Here is an 8375-nt window from a genome sequence, read left to right on the forward strand (position 1 = left end):
GAGAATATTTTCTCTTTCTGGATCCATTGACATCTTAATGCCAAGCAGGGGAAGCTGCTCCAAAGATGCATATTAAAAAGCTACAGCTGGGTGAAGGCAGCTTTTAACTATTGACTTAAAGACAGAGGGAGAGAGAGCAGCTACATGAAGATGTATTTAAGCTTAGTTTCTTTAGAAAGAAAACTATCCTCATTAGTGATTAAATCACTGGAATTTGGAGTCAAAGAGGTTACCAAATTAAGATAAATTTAAATATGAAAACATTGCTTTGATTTCAGTAACTACCAAGGTTTGTATATTTTATTTCTGAGAAATATGCATTATGTACTTGCATATGAAAACTATAAGGAAAAGCAAGAATAATCATCAATGTTTTAGGATGTAAATTCAATTTGTTACTGTAATAATGTATAAATTTTCACTTTCATATTCTAACCTTGTCCAGGAAAGTAGATCACCTTAACTTTTCCCTGGGGTGTGTGTGTGGGGGCCTATGAACCCTAGTCTTGATGAGTTCAAATCCTTTTTTACATTATTTTAAAATGATACTAATATATTTTAATAGGTAAAAGAACATTGGAAAACTATGGACTTGTTGACAACAATGCAAAGAACAACATTTCTACATTTTCTCTATAGAATAATAATATAGGAATACTGAATTTGAGAAACCAGGCAGGGGGAAGTCTGTCTGTTCTTTCTAAAGTAGCTACAGGTTTGGAAGAAATCCTTCTTCATGTGACATCAAAAAAGATAAAAACTTAAGAAAAAGTGAGAGACAGTAAACTTCAGAAAGTAAGTGAATAGGAAAAATACAGAAATATTGATGGGACCCATGCACTGACTGGTGCTCCATCTGGACTTGGGATTAGGAACTGACCACGTGCAAATGGCAATTAGCAGCATGAAGAGAGCATTTATTAAGAATGTTAAGCAAGAGATCTGACTCAGACAGAAACAGTACCCAGTAGTGGGTGGATATGCAGGCATGGTTTTTAAGCAAGAAAAAGGATGAAGACTGTGCTTGGTTGAGTTGATAACTCATGACTGGCTGTGACGGGCAGTATAGCTAAAAAAGGGATTTTGATAGCTGGACCTTTGCAGTTAACATCATGAATGAGAAAGTGATCAAATAAGGGAATCTAGTGGCTTAGCAGAAAAGAAAGAAGAGAAGGGAGTGAAGGATTCACAAAGCAACACAATTTTTGCATATTTGGACCAATTAATGTCGTTCAAATATGTGTGTGTGTAGAGGCTCTGAAGCAGAATCATGTTCTCCCTGTGTTGACTTAGATGTACTTCCTCTCTGGATCTAACACTGCCTTCTCTTCTATTGGTTTCCCTGAGCTCTGAGAGCAGAAATTTTGTGGAGACATGCCATTTAAGGCTGAGTATTCCAAGGACTCTCACCCTCTAGATAATGTCTGGCCGTGGGTCTCTGTATTAGTTCTTACCTTCTGAAGAAACGTAAGGGCTAAAGATAACCTAAAAGTCCACTTACATAAGGACAGATAACTTCCTAGAATGCTCCAGCTGTTGTTGATTTAAGACAAGTCATGTGTTTTCACTTCAGTAAACAAGGTTGGTTGCCCCAACCATACAGTATGTGCCTCATCACAAGTAGGCAGGCAAGATGTATGTAGTCAGGAAGAACATTGAGATGTATAGTTGTCCCTGATTGTATAATGGTGGAAAATACCACTATCAAATCAAAGCCTTGTGGGCTCCACCTTCAGAAAAAATCTGATTGGCCTAATTCACCAGCATTTGCTGAGTATTCTGGGGATGGACCTGGCCAATGTCCATCTTCCTGGCCAGTATTAAATAAAACTTACCTTAATTGGGCATTCATAGATTTGCTCTCTCTCCTTGTAATTTTCAGGCTTAACAGGTGGAAGCCTCTGATGATGGTTGAATAAGACAGATCTATGAGCATAGCAAATTTTTACTGAGTCATTCTAATCACTTCATTTCTTCTTTTTCTTTGAGTAATATTATTTGGTTTTTCCCTTAAGTCCCCTTAAGACACTATGTAGTGTCTGCTTCTTGGACATTTAAATAGTATTGTTGTGTATATGATCCATCTCATGGAATGGACATTAAGACAAACCAGGTTTGGTTTGGTTGCTCTTACAAACTTTGTTACCATTACCCTAGCATATCTTGCAGGAAGTACACCCCAGAAACATAGTGAAACTTTGATGTATAAAGGGGATAAAAGACTGTAATATGCCAAATAAAACTGAGAGATGGGAATAATTATACTTTTCCTCATTTTCAATCTGTAAATAAAAAGTGGAATGTCTCTAGAAGTAAACATTGCAAAACTAAAACATCGAAACACAGATCAACAAAGCTGCCCTGAGAATATGTTGGGAAATTAGGCATCAATGGCTGCTTTGGAGACTGACTATTCCACTGGGGTATGAAGTGGGCAGACTGAGGGAAGCTCTGAAATCAAACTCTAAGCACAGGAGAAGAGTGATGCACAGCTAGCTCTAAAGCGATACTCTTTCCTCACATTATCCTACATGCCAGGAGCACCAGGCATGTCGCACTGCATTTGTGCCTCGCGGGAGCTGACCTGCACTGAAACCCAGTGGGTAAAGCTCATTCAAGCTATGCATGCTGGCCACCAAATCCCAGGAAGGAGAAACTTCCTTTTGTAAATTCAAATGCAAGCTAAGACAGGCCCATATCATAGCCCTGGACACTGAAATCACACAGGGTAACAGGATCACACAATACGTTTGAAAAATAAGAGATGTCCCAGTGGTAAATACACTAACGTGGATGGAGGGCTGGGGCATTCACAATGGAGGTCGAATCCTGCTGTGGCAGCAATTGTTGCACAGGAAACATTTTCTTCTCTAACCCACTAAATATGGAACAATCCAGCCTAACAATTTTCAACTGGAAAATACTGGGCAGCTCTTTTTCCAACAGAGTTAAATATAAGGCTCAGACAAAAACAAAACAAAAACAAAAAAAAAAGAAAGAAAGAAAAGAAAAAAAGGAAAGAAAAAAGAATGAACAGAATATTCCAGGTATAGAGATCACAATTTAAAAAAATATATTGAATTTACAACTCATAGCCATGTAAGAAGTATGAGATGAGGGTGTAGAATATAAATTCAATAAATTCTAATCTGAGAATTTTTCAAGTCTAAGGAAATAGATTGTCATTTGGATGCAGAAGACATGATATCAAAGAGACAAGATTGGTGGAGAATGTCTATAACAATATTGCAGTTGAAATGTTGAACATATAAAATTAAGAACAGTGAAAACCACAAGAAAGAAACACAAAGTTAGATATGCAGACAAATCACTCAGATTAATGGCAAATGCTCACCAGAAATGCTAAAAACCAGGAGGCCATGAAACCATGTATTCCAACCTCTGAAAGACAATAATCACCAACCCAGATTAACTAATTCTCTTTGCAAAACGATAATTACAAAGCTACCCTTCACAATTGAAGTAGAAACCCTGCCCATAACACACATAAACTATAAGAATTCATTGCCAGTAAGCCATTACTCCAATGTGAGCATAGAGAATGCACACCAAGAAAAAAGATAAACACATCCAGGCTGCCACAGGAAAAGATCAACTGCACTGAATAGCAATGAGAATAATGATTAGAAAATGTATTAGAAGAAGGTTAGAGACCTAAGACACAACTGTGCATAATGCTCTAATTATTATGATCTCAATCTTCAAATCAGAAAACGTAAAAGATTTACGTTAAAAATAGAACACAACAATTTTGCCTTCAGGAAGTCCAACTTACCTGCAAAGGCACACAAAGGAGTAGATTGGCAGAGGCCAAGCTTCCAAGGAAATGGAACTAGTTCTCAAAAAAGTGGGAGCAGCCATACTAATATTAAACAAACTGAAATTCATACCAAAATTAGTCAGAGGGATGCAGAGAGTCACCTTATATCAGTTAAGAAAATAATCCATCTAAGATTTAAAACAATTTTAAACTTTTATATACTCAACTTCAGCACACACAATCTCATAAAATGAATGGCTTTAAAGATGCAGACTGTTTTCAAGACAGTAATAGTGGGTCATTGGTCAACTAGATAAAATATACCTATAAAATCAGACTTAAATGGCATTATAGATCAAATAGATGAGTTATATATAAAAACCTCCATCAAAATATTTCACACCTGTGGATGGAGCTTTCTGCAAATAGATCATATGTTAAGAAACAAAATAATTCTTACCAAATATAAGAGAAATGGTGTTGGGGAGAGAGAAGTATAATTTTAAATTTTTTTATGATAAGAATGGAATAAAGTTAGAGCCCAATACAAAGACAACCACAGACTATCACTGATGTTGGCCTTTCTCTAGTGAAAAAGCACTAGGTCTTCTATCTGCCTGGAGAGAGATTTTACAGTAATTTCAACTTCTAGCACTTTTCTTGGCATGTTACCTTTAACAAGGCTGAATGGGTCTGTGGGTATGTTAGGTACAGAGTACAGCACAACAACTGGTACCTCTCAGATTCAACATCATATTATCTTCACTAACGACAGGACCTCACATAATCAGACTGATACATACTACATTTCTGATTCTATAACAAGAAACACTAGTGGGTTCTTCATTATAATATGCAGGAATACCATCAGGCTTTGACTGTGTCATATAGATTTTTATCTTTTATTTTTAAGTTTTGGAGATTCTGAAAGATACACGGATTAAATTATTCCAATTTCTCACTATGAATATAAAATCTCATGTTTTCATATTTACGTGGATATTTATCAAAGAAGAGAAACAGTAGGTCATATGCAAATTCATTGAACCTGAACAATATGTTATTGAATTATTAATAGGTCATTAAATAAAACCTTCACTGAAAAAGGAAGCATAAACACCAAACAAATGATTACTAATGATATTCTGCAATATTCATTTTATGCATCAGGTCTTCAGCATATGTATGATAGCATTCAGTTTAGTTTTCTATGGGGATGGGAGTGCAAACCAGTGTATCTTGGACACGAGATTTATTTGACACTTGGGCTCTGTTTGTTTAAGGTATAGAAATAACATATGAAATATTTAATACAATTATACAAAAAGAGAAACACCCTGCTGTTTGAAAAAAATGGGTCAAGATTGAAATAAGGAAAGAAAAGACTTTCCATAATTGAATGAAAATGACTAAACAACATATCCAAATCTATGGGACACAATGATAGTGGATCTAAGAGGCAGGTTTATAGCACTAACTGCTACAAGAAGAGAAGTGAAAATGGTGGCATATAACACGTAGCAGTGGCCAAATAATGTTTGGATTAACTTGAAACCCACCCCATAAGGGGAAACCCACATCCTACCCTATCTGGATGGCCAGAAACTGTCAGCATAGCTCAGAACCTTAGGGTAAAATCAAATATGACTGGCAAATAAATCAATGAAATTATTACTAAGGATATTCTGCAATACTTATATACTGGTGCCTTGTCAAGTCTTCATCAGGGAGGCTTTATTTGGCATCAGGTAGGAACAGGTGTGGAGACTCACAACCAGATAGAAAGCAAAGAGAGTCTAAATGGAGGTCTCTATCAAGTCCCTCCCCTCAGAGATCAGAGAGATCTGTGGAAGAGGGAGCAGAAAGATTACAGGGGTCAGGAAATCGAATATAACAAGAAAACGTGACCCATTGAATCAACTACACAGGACTCACACTGACTCACAGAGCCCGAAGCAGCCAGCATGAGGCCTCCATGAAAATGCATCTGGTCCTCTGCATACATGTTATGAAGATGGTTTTTCTGAGACTCCTAATAGTAGGAAGACATGTATTTCTGAGTTATTTGCCAGCTCTTGACACTCTTCCTCCTACTGGGTTGCCTTTTCTAGCCTTGATATGATGAGTTTTGCCTTATTTTATTTTTATTTTGTTTTGTCCCCTCTGGCTGTTGTCTTTTGGAGGCATGCTCTTTTCTGAAAAGGAAATAAAGCAGTAGTAGTAACCAGGAACCATAGACTAGATACCCATAGACTGAGGACAAAATCAAATACTACTAGTCTAGTAAACAAACAAATAAACAAATAAATAAAATAATATGACTTCTAATTATAGACCCCTATATTCATAGATTTGAGCCCTATTAAGAAATCCTTAGAAAGGCTTGCTCTTGCAGTAGATGGAAATACATATAGAAACCCACAGCCAGACATTAGAGAGAGAGAGAGAAGAAAGAGAGAGAGAGAGAGAGAGAGAGAGAGAGAGAGAGAGAGAGAGAACACCTAGAATACACAACTCAAAATGAGATGTTTTCATCAGTAAAGCTTACATGAACTCACAAACACTAAAGCAGCTAGCACAGGTCCTATATGGGTGTTCATCATGTCCTTCATGGACATATTATATCTTTCAGTTTAGTATTTTAACAAAACACTTGAATGTATGGACAAGTGGGTCTCTGATTCTTGCGCCTTCTCTTGGTGTGCTTTTTCATCTGTCAACTTGCCTTTTCCAACTTCTATATGTTGTTGTTGTTTTAGCTTATATTGGATATATTCTGTTACTAAAAATAAGGGAATACCCATGATACAACCCACAGACTATACTTTTAACAAGAAGGAAGGCCCAAATGAAGATGCTTCAATCATACTTAGAAGGGGGAACAGCATAATCATAGAAAGCTGAGGGAGGGAGGGATCTGGGTAGGAGAGGGGAGGGGGAAGGAAAAGGAGGGCAGGATCAGGAATAGGGAATGTCTTAGTCAGGGTTTCTATCCCTGCACAAACATCACAACAAAGAAGCAATTTGGGGAGGAAAGGGTTTATTCAGCTTATACTTCCACGTTGCCGTTCATCACCAGAGGAAGTCAGGACTGGAACTCAAACAGGTCAGGAAGCAGGAGCTGATGAAGAGGCTATGGAGGGATGTTATTTACTGGCTTGCTTCACCTAGCTTGCTCAGCTTGCTTTCTTATAGAACCCAAGAGTACCTGCCCAGGGATGGCATCATCCACAATGGGCCCCTTTCCCTTGATCACTAATTGATAAAATGCCTCACAGCCACATCTTATGGAGGCATTTCCTCAACTGAAGCTCCTTTCACTGTGGTAACTCCAGCCTGTGTCAAGTTGACGCACAAAACCAGCCAGTACAGGGGGAGAAAGGAGAGAAGCCCAAAGGGATCATAAGAATTAATGAAAATATGCAACGAAGTGGAGTAGTCTCCAGGCCACCTCTGCTGGAACATCCCATACCCCGCGAGGCGGGGGCGACCTGGGAACTAGCCGAGGAGGCAAGTACTGGAAACCACACTTGTTCCACTGGGGCATCTTCTCTGGATCAAGCTATGGTGAAAGATGTTTTGCAAAGGCAAGAAGAGACACAACAGCAGCAGTTTCCAGAGCAGTGAAATCAGTACAAAGAGCAAGTCTGTGAATTCCAGCCTTGGAGGACTTTCAAGATCCAGCACTGTTGCCAGCCTTGATACAGACTCCTTTAAAAGCTCAGGACAAAGTAACAGCAATTTAGACACATGTGCTGAGTTCTGAATAAAGTATGTTGGGTATGTTGGTGCCATCGAGAAACTGGCTGTGTCTGAGGGGCAGAGCTTTGAAGGGCCACTAGACCTGATAAATCACATAGACGTCGCCCAACAAGATGGTAAGTTGCCTTTTGTCCCCATGGAAGAGGAGTTTATTCCGGGCATTTCTAAGTATTGCATAAAAGTCTCGACCATGGATCAGCATGGTGTTCTGCATAGGCATGCTCTGTACTTAATCATCCGGCTGGTGTGTTACAATGACGGCCTGGGAGTTAGGAAGAGCTTGCTGGCGCTCAAGATCATAGATGCAAGAAAGGAAGAATACAGCCTGTGGGTTTACCAGTGCAACAGCCTGGAGCAAGCCCAAGCAATCTGCAAGGTCTTATCCACAGCTTTTGACTCCGTGTTGACCTCTGACAATTCCTGAACTTTGCAGGCAAGTGGAAACTGACCCACCAACAACTCACCTATTCCTATTTCCGTCTGCAGCCATGGACTGTTAGAAGGTCTAACACCCTGTTTTCTAAAGTGTAATGTATAAAATACTAGATACTAAGAGGTGTTAACAGTAGGTCCATAGCCAATAAATTGCCTGCTTTCTGGACAAAAGAGAAACTGTGGGGTCTGGACAGATGGCTTGGTACTGAAGAACATTTGCAGAGGACATGGGTTCAGTTCCCAGCACCAACATGGGAGCTCAAAACTGCCTGTAACTCCAGTTCCAAGAGATCCGACTCCCTATTCTGGCTTCCTCAGGTACCAGGCATACATGTGGTGTACTTACATATATACATGCAGCCACTCACACATACACATGAAAAATAAAATTTAAGAA

The 8375-nt window shown here is 38.8% G+C and overlaps 1 pseudogene; it reads left to right on the top strand.

The window, feature by feature from the left end:
- Positions 1 to 7355: 7355 nt before the first annotated feature.
- On the top strand, positions 7356 to 8003 carry LOC116085103 (annotated as a pseudogene).
- The last annotated feature ends 372 nt before the right edge of the window (positions 8004 to 8375 follow it).

The sequence above is a fragment of the Mastomys coucha genome, unplaced genomic scaffold (assembly GCF_008632895.1).
Source record: "Mastomys coucha isolate ucsf_1 unplaced genomic scaffold, UCSF_Mcou_1 pScaffold9, whole genome shotgun sequence".
In the NCBI taxonomy this organism is placed as follows: domain Eukaryota; kingdom Metazoa; phylum Chordata; class Mammalia; order Rodentia; family Muridae; genus Mastomys; species Mastomys coucha.